Raw genomic sequence first — 18,417 nt, 5'->3', positions numbered from 1 at the left:
AGAAATACTTGTTTTTCTTAACCAAAGGACAGCTAAGCAGAGACTTTCTGACACTCTGCGCCCTACTCCAGCCAAACGCCATGGGGGGTAAAAACACCATACAGCCACCAGCCTCCTCTTCCCTGGTGTGGTGCTGGTGTCAGTGGAAGGCTAACTTCCCTCCCTGACCAACAGCAATGACCCAGCACTTCCCACCCTGCCAGCTCCAGAGCAGGGGGAGAAAGTAGGTGAAAAAAGGGGCTCTTTAAACTTGAATATGAAGTCCTGGGCTGAAGTCAAGTAATTATTTACTTAAAAACAGAGTTTTCCAGAGGAAAAATAAATCGTTTAAAAACATCTGCCTCAAATTAAAGTGTAATTAGTAATTACAGAAATTACATTTTCTAATGTAAAAGACAATGGAAAATGCCTGTGTGATGAGAACAGTAGCAAAATAATGTATTGCAATCTATAACAACATTCATTTTCCCTGGCCTGCAGTATTTAATTAAGTGTTGCTGATGTGTTTTATTAAGATTTACATTCATTCATCTAAGTGAAGTTGTGTCAGAATAATGTTTTCAAAGACCTTCATAACAGGCTTGACGGGAAGGTGTTTGCTTTGTTAAATCCTGGAGAATGGCAGTGTGTTCTCTGTTTAGTGGGGCTGAGAACCCTCCCAACCATGTGCCCAATTCTTTTTGCACACGAGCTGCCTTCTTTCACTAACTTTTTGCATTAGTTCTGTCTCTAAGTGGCTGCTCAGTTTTACCTACAGAAAGCCATTCATTCACCATTCATTCATTTTGCTTTGGTTGAGATTTAAGTTTACAAATGAAACTGGATTTAACTGCTTTGAGTGAAATGATAAATCATCCATTAAAAACACAGGAGAGTTAGCCTGGAGGTATTAAGTAAATATTTGAAGGAAAAGTATTTTTAAAGAGGTCTATGCTCAGATCAAAAATACAAATAATTTTACTCAACACCTGAGATTTTCTAGTAACTGAATTGATTATTATGGTGAAATAGTGAATACACTGTTATCCTTTGGCCCAGAAGGTTGTGCAGCCTGTCAAGAAACAAAAATACTTTTTTCCCCCTAATATTTACAAGTTTAGTCAGGGTAGATTTGCAGATGGTACCAAAAAGGCCAAAGTCATATGTCAGACACCTGTGTGGGCCTATTAATTCAGCCTAAAGAGGAATATTATATCTCTGTCCCAACATTTGACCTAACTATGCATCTCAGTTTTAATGAGACTTTGATGAGAAAAAAAGAGTGCTAAGAAAACTGATCACTTGATTTAAAAAAAGTAGCCAAAGGTGAAAAGTCTATCAACATTAGTATTGATAGCTCATGACTCAACATTAGTAACTGGTCAGTAACTACTAACATTTGTAGCCAGACAATAACTAGTCAGTAGAACAGATTATTATATACAATCTTATATATGTAACAATATTGTTGTGTGTATGGTGTTCTTCAAAGAGGATTACTTCTCAAGCAGTTCAGGATGAGTTGTTTTAAAAGTCTTTGTGACTCCTTTATCGATTATAAAGAAACTCATAGAAATTATAACTATTACAATTTTAGATTCAGAATATTCCAGTATTCTGTAATATTTTTGGTAGACGTTTATACAGAGCAGAGGTTAACAGACCCAGAAGACATCACTAGGACTATTTCTTTATTGTTGGCTTACATAATAGCAACAACAATTTGAATTTCTAGAGTTCTTTGTGCACTCCTAACATAAGGCAAGTTTAGCTGGATAGTTAAAGGTACAGGTGACAAACCTCTGTCTCAAGGGACTCAAATGATTTTCCTCAGGCCATGCAGCTAGTAACTGATAAAACAAGGACAAAGATCCAGAGCTGACAAAATATCTAGATTTTTCTAGATAGTTTTCTGATTGTTATGAACTTTGGTAATCAAAACATAGTTAATCTTCTCATGCATCCTTAGGATGAAGCAGTTAAACATGTATTCCTTAAGGAGAACAGATATATGCTCCCCCAATGTTTACTGAACCATAGACTATTAATTTTTTAATAACTAAATAGATTACTTATATACTAGCAGCATCCATTGACTGTCTGCTATGGTCAGAAACTGGGCTGATTGCTTTATGCATTTCACTGCACTTAATCTTACAAGAACGCTGTGAGGTGTACATTATTATTACGACCACTGACTGATAAGGAAACTGTTTAGAATGTTTAGTGAACTTGCTAAAGGTCAGACAGCTATCTGGTATCTGAGCTGGAATTTAAAGCCAAGTCTGTCTGTCTCCATGATACAAGGCTGGAAAAGCACAGACTGTCACATACATTCAAGAATATAATGAACACCTTGTCCCACTTCCTGCTCATGAGCTAGCCCTCCCATCTTCTGATTATTATTACCCTCTTCTCGTGGCTTTGATATAAACAGCTGCTTTTAGATTTTAAAAGTGTTTGGCTTAAAAAGAAGCAGATGGTTACTCTGCTACTGTTCTCCAGCTAAAGGGGAAAAGGACCCTAAACTATTACATGTTACTCACTATGTGTATTCTCCATCCTTCCTCCTCTCCCCCACATATATATGCTGTTTCCCTGACTGTACTCAGTTGGCATCAGGTAATAAAATGTTACATTTTAAAAGGAGTTTCAGAATTGGAAGTAATTCAGCAGCTCTTAACCTTTCCTGACTCATCACACAAGAACTCTCTTTAATGACTCATTCTTGTTAATGGCAGATATGTTGGGATTTTAAGCAGCAGTGAGCAATACTTTATTTTACCCAAATTTTGTTCTGTATTACTCTCTGATCCGTTTTCCACTGGCAAAAAGCAAAGGGAGACAGCGGAATATATGAGGTTGTCACATCAGTCTTGCCCACTGTCTGCACAATCTGTTGGTAGTTTTTGAAACTGGGAAAGTTAGGTTTGCCACTTATTTTTGCAGAGTTTCTGGGCTTGTCTTTTAGCAGAGGAAGACTGTCAAGTGAAGTACTTTGTACATGCTTCTTCCTGGGTCCTGTTTGCACTACTTTTGAACTTCTTAGAGTCTCCTAAAATATACTCTAATGCTGCTACAAAAAGGATGCTTTAGGTGTTGGTGACCCGGCTTGCTTTCCACTGACCCACTGCTATATGGCCTCGAAAGGTCAAAAACTGAAGGAGATAAGGAAAGTAACTTTTATAGTGAAACCCAAATCTCTATCAGAGAAAAAGCCAAGGATCCAAAGACAGCAGCAATATCCTCCCATCTGCACAGATGGCCTTTGTGTTTTCTTAGGCTCTGACAATGGAGTGAGGACCCCACATGCTGAGGCAGAAAATGTGGAAACATTCATCTTTTCCTGGTATGATCAAAGCTTCTGTTCCTCTCTCTTTCCAAGTACTAGTATTGATGTGAAATCCTAGAAATTTACAACACCTACTTTGCCCACTAAGCTACAAAATACCCAAAACAAGCATAGTGCTGTGTAGGGTATCATTTGCTTGTCTTTCTCTTAGTAATGTTAACATTCAGTGGGAAATCTTAGCCAGCTCTTGCTTTTCTAAGGATATACCTAAGGACACAGTTTTCTCTGGAGCATTCTGACATCCTGACCTACTTACAGTTTAAACTATGGTCACCCATTCACAACATCCATTCATACAGGAGATAATTAAATGCTCAAAGCATCATTCTTGCTGAGGCATCTTTTCAGTTAATTTTGCTCCAAACATTTGATGAAACCCGATTTTATAAAGAATGTTGCTTTATGTTTCCTTATCTCAACTTGATTTAACAATCCGTCCCATTCATTGTCATTTACTGTGCTCTAGGCTAGGGTATATACTACTAATCTCACACTATAGGAGGAAGCGTTAAGAGAAGAATAAAATGAGTAATATTTGAAAAGAAACTAATGAAGGAAGAAAAAATACAATCAAAGTTTCTTGATGTTCACCAACGCTGTAAATAACACATTTTTAATAAAATGAGTGCTTTAAGTATAATAATACTTGAATTTCTTCTATACATTAAAAATAAGGTAAATAATTAGGCAATGAAAAGTATATAAGAAGGTATTGGGTACTTAACTAGAAAATAATTAGAAGCAATAATAAGAAGGTACTCTGCTTATAAGTCTTTTTTTAAACAATCTTAAATAGATTTCTCATTAAAATTACTAACCATAAGCTACCGTCACACGGTGTTTTCAACTGCTCCATGCTGTGAATGTTGTAGGTTAAAAGAAAAAAAAAAAGGTGTTAGTAACCTCTGTTATCACTTCTGTTGATTCAGAGAAGCTGGTAATTTTTATTAGCAAGAGTCTGGCTTAAAAAAAAAAATAGGTGTCTTTATTAATGTTGGCTGAGGACACATCTAGGTATCATGGTACCATTCTATCAAACGGATCATTTTTATTTTTATTTTATACTATCTTTTTTTTCCCCTGCACTTTTCTTAAATATGATTAATTACCATAAGAGGCCATACTTGACCTTTGTAACAGAAAAATCTGGAGATATCACAAACCCCAAATCCATGCAAACCTTCCTGGGTTATAATTTATTATTATAAAATCTAACATTGTTTTTCTTTAAAACAGACACTTCATATTCTTTGATGGGTGAGCAAATAGTTAAGAAATTCTGAAACGTCAATGCAGGATCACATGTCCCCTTAATGACTTCCTCCCCAACTCAGTATTGATGGCATATTCTGTTCACATGTGTGTTTCCCCCAAATGACAAATTATTGTGTTAGGGACTGACCATGAATCACTGATGAATATTTGAAACCTATAATTTAAATTTACTAAGATTAAAAGGCCTGCTTTGTAACAAATGTAGCTAGTATGGATTCCCATTTCCTAAGAGAAACTTAATATTATTGCAATAAAGAATGCAGCTGTAGTTGTAACAGGGTATTTACTAGAATACTTATTACATTAAATTCATTTATTTTAAAGTCTTTTATTGTCAAATAATAAAGCAACTAACATACTATATGATTATTTATTAGTTGGAGATTAGAGAAGTTGTTTAACTATTCATACAATAGTTTGTCATGGCTAGAAAATGCAGCTCCATTACGAAGATACCTGCATTTTCCCCTGTTTTATATACCTACATACACTTTTTCAATAAGAATGCTATTTGCATTCCTACCATGCATCAAGCTTAGTAAGTAATGCCATTTGTGGAAAAAGGCACAGTCCCTGCTTTCAAGCAGCTTACAATTCTGAATACTGTCACTGACTCACTTTTTTTTTTTTTTTTTTTTTTTTTTTTCAGTACGTGGGCCTCTTACTGCTGTGGCCTCTCCCATTGCGGAGCACAGGCTCCTGACACGCAGGCTCAGCGGCCATGGCTCACGGGCCCAGCCGCTCCGCAGCACGTGGGATCTTCCCGGACCGGGGCACGAACCCTTGTCCCCTGCATCGGCAGGCGGACTCTCAACCACTGTGCCACCAGGGAAGCCCCTCTCTTGGCCTCACTTAAAACCACATTTCCTCCTTCGGCCACAGCACAGGCAGTAAACATACTAAATTCTACCCTCATTTAAAATTAGCTGATTCTAAGTGTACATTTTCCCTAGAGATTAAACCATGGTATCTGATGAATAAGTTCCTGGCCAACATTTGTGAAGTGTTATGGTAGATAATTATGTAAAATAAGATTACAAGAACAAAATGAAAAATATCAGGGATTATTTAATCCAGCCTAATAGTAAGGAAAATTTTTAAAATAAAAATTGATACAATTCTGCTGGACGATATTGCTAAGATCTTAGTTGAACATCCACAATTCTTAATGCTAGATATTATTCAATAATAATAATACTAATAATAGTAATTTAATATACTGTATAGGAAATGCTTTCTTACTTATTGTTCTTGCTTCTTAAATTGAGGATAAGAACAGATAATCTATGTATTACCAGAACCTAGAGGAGTGCTTGCAATGTTTCAGATACAAGTATATTTTTGGTAGAAAGAACGAAAACAATAAACCTTTATGTCATTGAACCTCTCTTCAGCTTGGACAGTTGAGCACTCTTTATTTCTTAAAAATATCTATACCTTGGCTATGACACCACACTTTCCTCATTTCCTTCCTTTTCCATTGCCTTTGTTGTCACCTCTTTTTTATCTAACTTGTAAATATGATTACTTTAAGGTTTCTTCCTGGCACTTGTCTTTCCTTATTTCAAATTCTCTCCCTGAGAAACCACATTCTCTCTTATAGCTTTAATTTCTGACTATTTTGTCTAGTAATCTCAAATTCAGACCTCTCTCTATATCAAATATTTATTAAATGACCTCAATGGACATAACACAAGCACTTCAGAAAATATCCAAAACAATACACCTTCTCCATCAAAACAACTGTGTCTTCAATGTTCTGTAACTTAGTACCACTAACCAGCTGTATAAACTGTAAAACAGATGTCACCCTAAAACATGCCTATATTACCTGCATTTCACAATGACTTGATATTTAGTCTGTCATCAGGTTCTATGGATTCTCCCTCCTAAATAAGTGCTGAAGTCTTCCCACCTCTTGTGCATCTATGACCAACATTCTAACCCAAACTCCATGATCTCTCCTATGGACCACTGCAATTGGCTTTTAATAGAGCTCCTAAAATATAACATTCACTTTGCAGTGAGAACATGTTGGTCTCCAAAATATAATAACCAGGATGGCATAGATATAGATGAATCAGAAATGAGGCCTGCCATAAACTACCAGAAGAACTGTACTGGATAAACCAAGATTGTGGTCCTATCCCTCACTCTACACATAATCTTGTATTTATGGAATAAGTCAACGGCTACCGACATTTTGTAGTGAAAGCATTTCCCCAGAATTAGTATTCTGGCAGGCAAAATGGATGGCACCAGAAGGAGAGTTATGGTTGAAATGCATCATATTTATTTGTTTACACATGTAGAGTCTTTCTTCCCTCAATCAATTCTCATCCCTCTGATGGCAGAGACTCTCCGTTTTTATTTTTAAAGTGGGACCTGACACTTAGTAGGGCCCTGGTAAATTGGAATTACTAAATCAGTGGCTGACTGAATGAATAAATAAATGCTTATATGGATGAAGGTTAAAGTTCAGTATAATTAAAATCGGCAGTAGTGGGACTTCCCTGGCAGTCCAGCAATTGGGATTTCGTCTTCCATTGCAGGGAATATGGATTCGATCCTTGGTCAGGGAGCTAAGATCCCACATGCCTCATGGCCAAAGGTCCAACACCTAAAACAGAAGCAATATTGTAACAAATTCAATAAAGACTTTTAAAAAATGGTCCACATCAAAAAAAAAAATCTTAAAAAATTATTTAAAAAAATTAAAATCAGCAATAGCAACAAATCCATTACCTGGCTCTTATCTATCTTTTTATTCTCATTTCCCACCACTTTTCCCATATTTCAGTGTCTCAGACCTGTTAATAAGTTAAGCTTGTTTCTACCAAAGTCAATATCTTTAAATACACTTTTTTTCCCTGTACAAATTATAACCTTCCCTCTGTCTCATTGACTAACTTCGAATCAGGCTCCACATCTCAGTTTAAATGGCACTTTTCTTCCTGATCCACTTCAGTTATTTTATTTCGCTGTACCTTCCCTTTGTTAGATCTACCATAATTATATTCAAATCCTCCTTTGTGTAATTATTTTTAACAGCTATTATCTATTAGACAGTAAGCCTTATGAAGTACAGTGTTTATCTTATCTCTACTATATCCTTGGTCTCCAGATAGTACCTTGAAATAAGAGGTCCTCAGAAAGCATTTGTTGAAAAATACATTAATTTAAATGTTATTTAGTTTCAAAATAAATTAATAGTTCTTCTATCCTGAAAATGCCCCTGAAATGATACAAATTAAACCAGTTTTATAGATGCATATTTTTGAAAGCTTCCATTTTGGGCAAAATTGAGAAGGGGAATTATTGTAGAAATTTTTCCACTACAGAGCAGAGAGATGTTTGTGTGTGTGTGTGTATATCTATCTATGTATCTATCTATCTATCTGTCTATCTATCTATATATATATTATTAGTCTATTAAGAAATCAAGAAAGACCTTGGAGTTTAGAAATTATGAAAATGCATATATTCATGGAGGAACATGAGCACTGAAGTTGGCTTTTTTCAAGGAAGCAACTAATAATCTATGGATGCACATGGGAGTTGAGAAAAATCCTGGAACTACATGCAGGGTGGGAGGCAAATCAGAGTATCACACATAGAACCAAACAGTATTTTGATAAGTGAACTAGGGAAGAAAATCTGTCTCTGGATACAAGTATTTCAGGAATACTTAACTTACTTTGATTCAGATGGAGGGGAAAAATATCTGGATTCACATAGGACTGTGGCTAAAATTTATACTACTGTTTGTTCTAAAAAATCCACATGACAAAAATTTCATTTTACTTTGTCTGGATTTGTAGTGACCCATGGATGTGACAAATATATGGACCATGAACTTGGCAAAAATAAGTAATTTCTGGGGAAAACATAGTTTGAACCTAGAGCACAAACATATCATTCCAAAGAATGTAAGTTCAGAATTAGCAATATGTAAACATAAATATATATAGTGATATATTAAGCTATATTCCTCATTATATATGCAAATGAGAAAAGTCACTTTATAAACAGAAATGAGCTGAAACAACATAGAATCTGATGTGCTACAATTAGTTATTAGCATTAATACACACAATAAAATAAGCACATAAAATACACTTAAAGAAATAAAAGTATGGATATATTAAAAAACAATATATAAAATAAGAATTATATTTGAAAAAATACAATTAAAGCTTTTAGAAATAAAAATATCTTTATTGAAATAAAAAATTCAATAGAGTGATTAACCTGCTGAACCCACAGTGGAAGAGGTAATAGGAAGACTAGAAAAGACAAGGGCTGAAAGATGCAGAGAAAGGAACAGAAAGAGAGAGAGGGGAAGAGCAAGACAGAAAGAGTTGGAAAAATGAGGCTACAAAAATTGGAGGATAGGTTATATTTTCCGAAATAATAGAAGACCTTGTATCAAACTAAACATCCTGTAGATAACAATGATTAAATATTTTCAAAATACAAAAATACCCCAAAAAGTAATAAACCTAAAACTAATGAGAAACATGCCAAAGAGAATGACATTGTACTATACAGCTTTTCCACAAGGCCACTCTCTGTTCTGTACTTTTCAAGATGGTTATCTCCAACAATGAGTTAGAGTCTTTTTATGAGTTGATGTACCAAAGAACAGAGGTCAGAACTCCTATTCTCTGCATTTGGAAAATAAGGGAGAAAATTTCAAAAGGAAGAAGTCCCATAGAGAAAGCTCTAAATTAGCAAATAAACTCCCCTCCAGTTCCTTGGTTACTTCCTGAACTTTACATGTTGAGATAATCCAAGTAGTCCCAGAGTAAGCAATAATCAGAAGACTGATAAAGCTGAGTAGATATTAAAATTGCTGCCTACAACAACATAAAAAAACTTAAGTTATTTAGAGGGGCTCAGTAAACACCTTGGACTTTCAGTTAAAATCTCCAAATTGCCATGCCTGAGGAGTAAGAATTATGTCTTTGGAAAAAGGCAAAACTGATTCTGACATAATAGACTGTGAATCCAAGTGATCAACCAGTAATTTGTCTGTTAGAAGAAAAATACTCTCCAGGAAATGAAAATGGAATCCATATTTTTTACCATATATCTTCCACAGAATCTAACATATCAACTAAAAATAGCTAAACATTGCAAAAAGGAAAATGTGACTCAAGATTAAGGGAAAAAAAATATAACCTATAGAAACAAACCCCAAGACAACAGTGATGTTGGAAGTAAGAGTTAAAAGTCAAAGCAGCTACTATAAAAGTAAAAAGATAGTCAAAATGAGTGAAGGTATTTCTCAACGGAGATACAAATATTTTTAAAAAGGGAAAATGAGAATTGTTGATGTAAAAATACAATCTAATATCTGATATGCATATATATGACATATGACAGTATTTATAGCAGACTGAAGAAGAAAAAAGGATCAATAAACTTTAAGATAAATCAATATATTTTCCAACCTGCAAAATAGAGAAGTAAAACTGAGATTTGATGATCTACAGTACAATAATACAATATCAAATGGTCTAACGTAATATTAATTTAATTCCAGAAGAAGAGTAGAGAGGCAATGAGGCATTAAAAATTATTTGGAGAAGTAATGCCTGAACTTACCTCCAAAACATGAATTATTACTGTTGAAACGGACCATGATTACTTGACTAAGGTAGTGTTTATCAGGTTTCTCTTTCTTCCTTTTTATACTGTCCTCTTTGGAAAGAAATCACTCTGCACAGCTCACACCAAAGAAGTACAGTCTCATGTTCCCCGCTCCCTGAGGGCAGAGTGTCTACATATTCTGATGCACAGATTTGTGGACTGGTGGATATTTATTTTATACTTTGGGTTCTAATCCAACACTACTTTGCTTATTTTGTTGCTCAAATCATGTCAGCTTTGGCCTTTGGGAGCTTTTTGGTTGGTTCCTGTGCCTCTTTGACATAACTCCATCCTTATGGGGTTTGTTTGTTTATTCATTTGTTATGGGCACTTTACTTTGTGGCCCGGCCAGCTGCTCCAGGCTCATCTTGTGTATATCCTACCCAGTTCTAGAGTCAGCCATTTCTCCAAGGAGCCCTAATTCCTTTTACTAGACAAGGGTATTAGAAACCAAGATATGTGCACTAGGTGTGCTTGTAGCTACTGAGATGTTATTGCTGTTTTAGGCCCTCTCATCTGAGAGAGGAAGGTAATATATGTATGCATGCTAACCCATGTAATGCACACATCTGTAAGTATTTCCATGAGTAACATCTTTATCTATATTAAACTAAACATGAGTTCAAAGTGATGTCTCCAACTCACATGGGTCATTCTAAACTTCCACCTTTACCTATCTGGAACTTCCCACTCCAGCAGTGAAAAACATGGCTCTTCCATCTATCTACTTAGTTAATAACTGTTCAATTCTAGGATATGTACATATGTAGCAGATCGCATACCCCCATATGGAACTTTATCAACTGGAATATAGTGCTCTTACCATCAGTTATATGACTCAACTCATTACTTAGTTTACTTAGGCCAGAAACTTTTCCCCCATCCCTTCAATGAGGTGGCTTCATGCCTTCCTAATAAAGTTAGATTATTTTATCCCCATCAGTATTCCTTTCTGGGTTACCTGACATCATAAATTATATTTTCAAAAAATTGCATACATTAAGGTTTACTTTTTGTGCTGTAGTATTATCTGGGTGTGACAATTGCAGTGTCATTTATCAGCCATTATAATATTATAGAGAATAATTTCACTTCTCTAAAAAACTCTTCTGATTCACCTATTCAAATTTCACTCCATCTCCATGAATCCCTCAAAGCTGATAAACATTTTACTGTCTGTATAGTTCTGTCTACTTCACAATGTCATATAAATGAAACCATACATATACAAACTTTTCACACCAACTTCTTCAGTAAAAAATCTGCATTTAAGGTTCACCTTAAATGCAGCCCGCATGCATTTTCACGGCTTGATAGCTCATTTGTTCTTATCACTGAATAATATTTCATTGCATGGATGTACCACAGTGTGTTTACCTATTCATGTTTTGAAGGAGATCTTGGCTGCTTCCAGGTTTGGTTTTGTGAATAAAGTTGCTATAAGCAATCGTGCAGATTCTTGGGTGGACATAAGTTATCAACTAATTTGAATAAATATTCAGAAATGCAGTTGTTGGATCATACAGTAAGACCATGTTCAGTTTTGTAAAAAACCGTCAAACACTTTCAAAGTAGCTGAAAGTAGTGTCATTTTGCATTCCCACCAGCACTGAATAAGATTTCCTGTTTCCCTTCATTCCCCAGCACTTGGTATTGTCAGTGTTTGGGATTTGAGACAGTGTTTGGGATTTGAGACATTCTAATAAGTGTGTCATGATATCTTATTGTTGATACAATTTGCAATTCATTAATGACATGATATTGAACATCCTTTCAAATGCTTATTTGCCATCTGTATATCTTCTCTGTTGGGGTATCTGTTCAGATCTTTTGCACACTTTTTTGTTTGTTTGTTTTTTGTTTTTTGCAGTACGCGGGCCTCTCACTGTTGTGGCCTCTCCCATTGCGGAGCACAGGCTCCGGACGCGCAGGCTCAGTGGCCATGGCTCACGGGCCCAGCCGCTCAGCGGCACGTGGGATCTTCCCAGACCGGGGCATGAACCCGCGTCCCCTGCATCGTCAGGCGGACTCTCAACCACTGCACCACCAGGGAAGCCCACTGCCCACTTTTTAATTGTATTGTTCATTTTCTTACTGTTTTTTTCTAAGTTTTTTTTGTATATTTTGGATACAAGTCATTTTTCAGCTATGTGTTTTGCAAATATTTTCTCCCAGAATTTGGTCTGTCTTTTCATTCTCTTAAAGTGGCTTTCATGGAGAAGTTTCTTAAAATTTTAATAAATTTCTACTTATCACTTTTTTCTATCTTTTTGACATATCATATAATGTCCTTAATTCTGTGACATTTATTGAAGGCCTATCGAGTATAATGAGGAATTTTTTCATGGTACCTCTTCCTCTTATAGAACTTCTTCATTTGTTCTCTAGAGATTAATGTTTGACTTCTATTTATCCAAAACAATGTGATATCACTCTTCTCTAAAATGTCACATTATCAAAATATTTCAAGGTAAATAAAATAGTTTACATGTCCAGTTATTATATAATAAGAGGAACTAAGCTTTTGATTTTCATTCATATATATTAGAATGTTATGAATAAGTAGTCCACAATACTATGGATTTAACATAGAATATTCTTGGGAAACTTCAAATCTTATTTTGAAATAAACCATTACCTCTAGGCTAGAATTACTGAGTTCATAAAATAAAATTCTAAACACTCTGAATGAGTTTCATATATGAAAAAAGTAGAAAATGTCACGTAAAAAGACATTTGTAAATATATATGTATATACACATATATATTTATAAATATACACACACACACTATAAATAATTAATATTCCCAAGAAATGTTGCAAGAGATCTTAATAAAATTTTCACAGAAACAGAGATATTTGAGATATCTGTAGAACTCCTTTGAGGGGAAAACTGAGTAATTTCTTAAATCAGGGAAATAAATTTAAAACGTGAATACTGACTTGTTAACTTAATAAACCTCTCCTGGTTACCCTTCAGAGTCAATGGTAGCTGAATATATGGCAGACTTCTGATCTATAAATAGTACATAGAAACCAAATTTGAATCAATATTAATAAAGATGATACGGACCTAAAGAACAAAGTGGATCACAGCTCATGTTTAATACATGTGTGATACAATATTTGGAAGGGGTAATAATGGTAGGGAGGTGTTTTCCTTACAGTTCGGGAATATCATGGTTCTTAAACATGTAAATCAGAATTAAATTCAAATTTGTGCACATTGAAAACAGATTTTCACATCTTATTTTTCATAGCTAACTGTACATGAGATATTCTGTACTTGTATTTGCACTCCTAAGTTACTCTTGTAATTTAAAATTTTAAGTTCTACCATCATACTATATGAGATATATAAATGTTTAATTATAGCACGTCATTGAACCAAATGACTAGTGTTAATAAGTTATTCTTCTATTAAATCTGTGACATTGTAATGTGGAAGATGTTCATGTAAAAGGTACATGAGGGCCAGTCTCCTAACAACATATGAGCTTGGCATTATATTTCCCCGAGATACTTTTTGCAACTTATTTCCATTTGGAGTTGTATTAAAAGTAAAAGAGACCAGATTTAGGAAATTGTTACATGTTCTACTTTAAACAACTTCCTATATAACATATTTTTGATGTTGTTAAAGTATCTTTAAAATGATAGCAGAATTTTCAGCTGTGTTAATAGTTGTGTGGAAAATGATTAAACTGATTGAACATTGACATATATCAGCTGTTAAAACAGTCCCAAATATCACGTGATAGTGCTGTGGGATAGTTCAATTTCATTCTCATTTCTATAGGCATAACCAGAGGGTAAAGTTTAACTTTTTTTCTATGCTTTTTAAAAAAGCAAAAGAAGACTTTTTGACCAATAAAAATACTGTCACAGTTGAATTGGGAGTTTTTTAAAGTATTATTAGTATTTATTTATATAACAGAGATAGTGGTATGAAATTTCCCAAAGCTTGTTTTCAGACTTCAGAGAAACTCTCCTCCTAAAATTCATACTGTGTAGTAGACCAGATGTTCTCTTATGTACCATACATAATACATCATAGTAAGAGAAACAAATTACTGGATTGACAGGCTACAGTAATCTCTTTATCTCTTTGATAGAAAAAATGGGAAAAATAGAACATTAGTTATAGGAAGGGTTTTGTTTTGTTTCATTTTGTTTTTAAAACTTATTTTCCTTCCTTTTATAGGAAAAGGAGCTTTACTAGCATGAAAATTTAGAAGGTAAACATGGAATGAGGATATTTCTAGAAGGTGGAAGCTTGCCATTACTCTTTTGCTTCCATCCTAAATCAGTGAATTAATGTCTGCAGTAATTTGTAAGACCTCTGAGTGGAATTAAGATTATACTGCTTCTGAAGCTACAGAGATAACATAGTCGATAGATCATTCCAAACACAGATTCCTATCAGAAGGATTTCTTAGGGAGTAAGTTCATATTTCTCAAAATAAACTACACACTGAGGGGCTATATGGTAATTTTTTAAACTGAAATTTAATTGGTAAGGAAACAAAAATATCAAGATAAAATTTGCATCATGTATGATACTATTTATTACAGAAACATTCCTCAACCTATATATATATAACATATATATATATATAACCTATATATATATATATATATATATATAGGCTATATATATATATATATATATATATATAAAACCTATATATATATATATATATATTTCCCTGACTTAATTTAAGTCAGGGAAACCGTAAATATACTGGGTAAAAAAATTTAATAAAACCAAAAGTAGAAAGATCTAAGGCAAGTGGGTTCAAAAATGAAAAAAGCTCCAAAAAGTCAACATTAAAAAAAGGTATTTTACAGTGATTAGTTGAAGGCAATTTTGTACCAAGTCTCAAGGCTCCTGAGTTTCACTTATAAATGTTGATGAGACGCAGAGTTCTGGGCTTTGCTCCTCTACTGTAAAATAGCACCTCTAAGTAGGTGACCATTCATCCTCTTTGACCAATATAGTTTCAGTTTTGCTCACTGTTCTGGCTTAATTATTAAAAGTGATGTATTTCACTCTCAATTTTGTTTCAGTTTAATGGGTATGAAAACCCACAGCTTAGCCTGACCAAGGTTGTGGTCCTGCTGCAGGATGGGCAGTGGAACAGCAAGGAACTTAATGGGGAAATTCTAGAAAGACTAAATTATGCATGTGCCAGGGAGATGCAAGAGATACCAGCAAGGAACACTTAAGAACTGGCTTCAACCTCAAATTGATTACTCGTTCCACACATAGTTTGCTTGGCAGAGGCTTAGAGTCTTACAGGATCAAGGTATTTGAGCACAATTTCTGCCCAAATTATTGGGTGTCCACTAGATACAAGGGAGACACCTAGGTATACAGACTAAAAAATAAAATTCAAACAAACTCAACAAGAAACATCAGCAATTGCATATCGTGAAGCATACAGAATCTATAGTTTAGGCCCATGTTTCTAAAACAAAACAAAAACCCAACAATTTCAGAGGGAAAAAAATAATTAAAAAAAGAAAAAGAATTCAGAGTTGCCACAAGATGTGATCTAAAATGTTCAGTTTTAACCAGAAATTAGTAAACAAATGAAAGTATGACTCCTACTCTGCTAAAAATCAGTCAGCATGAATTCACTTTGAATGAGTCCAGATCCTGCATTTACCAAATGACAATATTTAAAAACAGCTAATATAACATTGTTAAAGAAGTAAAGGAATATATGTTCAAATAATGAAATAAAGTCTAACAATAATTTAGCAAATTGGAAATTATAGCATTACAGTTTTAACTACAAAACATTTGAAATGTTACAGGTGAACCATTAAGGAACTGAACTGAAAAATTGCTACAGACTAGTTTAACAAGAGATTTTTAGATAGCAGAAGAAATTGATGAACTTTAAGAGTAATCAAAAGCAATTATTTAATCCAAAGAACAGAGGGAAACAATATTAAAGAAAAGTGAACATAATTGCAAAGACTAATGTGACAATGTCAAGCTTTCCAAAATATGTCATGGGAATTCCAGAATGAAAGGGAAAACTAAAATGGACGAAAAAATTTTTGAAGGAAGAATGACTATAATGTTCTCAAATTTTATGGAAAACGTTAATTGGCAGATCAAATATGCTCACAGAACTCCAAGGATAAATACAGAGAGAATCACACCTAGACACTTTGTAGTCAAACTGATAAAAGACAAAGACAAAGAGAGAACCTGGAGAGAAATAAGATATTCTCATCAGAAACAATGGAAAACAAAAAGAGGTGGATGAAATATTCAAAGAGATTAAAGGAAAAATAATCTGTCAATCAAGAATCCTATATCCAGTGAAACTGTCCTTTTAAATGTAAGGTAAAGACATGCACAGATTCACTTATGTTATATTGAAAGATATTTTAGTTAATATGATTGCCATAGAGAGAATATAGAATTTAAAGTCAATAATAAATTCAAATTTAAGTTAAAGACAATCCTACTAACAAGCTATTGGCAAGCAATTTTCTTCAGTGTTCTCTCTCTCTCCCTCTTTCTTTGTATGTGTGTCTAAAATTTAGACTAGAGGGTCCAAACTTTCACCTATAAGATGAATAAGGTCTGAGGAGCGAATGTAAAACATGATGACTATGGTTAATAAAATAAAATATAGACTTGAGATTAAAATGCTGTCCTCCCAGAATGGTTGTGAAAATTTAATGTGATAACATGTGAAAAAACAAAGTGGAACCCAGCAAGTAGCAAGTGTTCAATGCATTTTACTAACTCTCCTTCCTCACTGATTTTTCAGACTATAGGTAATCATTTTCTTATGTCCTATAATAGATACCTACATATCCTTTTTTTTTACTACAGTTATTAATGATATGCACAAAGAAATAGGTATTTAGAATGGATCCTCTAAACATGAGAGTATTTTAGTCCATATTCAATCAAAGAACACCCCAAGGGTACTCCTTTATTATATATTTTCATCAACATAGAAATACCAGTACCAATCCCTCATGGAGAGTGCTATCCTCAAATTCCAGAATAGCTCTGAAAACATAGAAATGTGAAAATGAAATGTGATAGAAACTTTTTTAATCACCTCACCATTATATTATTGATGTGATATATTTATCAGACTAAGGCAGATCTCCAGAGATTACAGTACTGTGTTTAAGAACAGTAAGAATCCATTGTGTACTTAAACGAATCTTTAACTGTTTTCACAGATTTAGATTAAGTCGCATAGCCCTTTTGCCTGGTAACATGAGTAATACAATTAGGTACAAAACGCTCAGTGTACCAGTAAATGCTAGGGAGGCATGTGAACCTTCTCAATCCTGGAGAGTTTCATTTTCTTCAGGAGTTTGATGAGGGTTCCCACCTTTATGACTAATGATGATTCACCTATATCCATCTCTTAGGACAAGCTCCTAAGACCTGCAGCTGAAAACTCCCTTTCTGGTTTTCGTTTCTATATGCATAGGGCCACTTCTCTTTGGCTCAGCTGATTTTACCACAACTATGGTGAAAAATTCCACACATATCACCAGCCTCCTTCTGCTTTTCTTTCTCCTCAGCTGAGGAAGGTTGCCCAACCTTATTCAGGCAGAAAGTGTGAAAGGATTTAAGAAGCTTGGGTCACATGGTATACAATATGACCAGTGAAGCCCATGTTCATGGACCCACTCATGCATCCTCCAGTGGTAAGTTGTTCCTCTGGTCCTATGATATGTTTGTAGTATCCCATGCCTGTGGATCAGTCATTCCTTACATCTCTGGATAGTGAGACTGGCTAAGGCTCTGCTGGCAGGAAAGGCAAATGCATACGCAGAAGAGAGAGATAATCTATCATTGTGAGGATGAACCACTGGCTGGTCCAGGATGCAAGGGACCCAATAGAATCGACTCCAAGTGACTGGTTGGTTTCCTCATGAAATAGTGCTATGTTGAGGACTCAGTTTTGGTATCTGTTCCTGGCAGTTCAGAAGTTCAATGGCAGCAGTAGTTAGATCAGTCTTGGTGAGTGAGGATCCATGTTGATGGGCCCATGAATAGTCTCCATCTCTGCTGCTGTGGCCACTCCCTTCATGTGTCCAGAGCTCTGGTTCTAGGGTGATAAGTGATGAAGACTGACTAATATGAACCAGCCAAGCATTT

Source organism: Monodon monoceros, unplaced genomic scaffold, assembly GCF_005190385.1.
Source record: "Monodon monoceros isolate NGI ecotype Baffin Bay Population unplaced genomic scaffold, NGI_Narwhal_1 Super_Scaffold_21, whole genome shotgun sequence".
Taxonomy (NCBI): Eukaryota; Metazoa; Chordata; class Mammalia; order Artiodactyla; family Monodontidae; genus Monodon; species Monodon monoceros.
The sequence above is the reverse complement of the archived record's forward strand: the minus strand, read 5'-3'. Positions refer to the sequence as shown.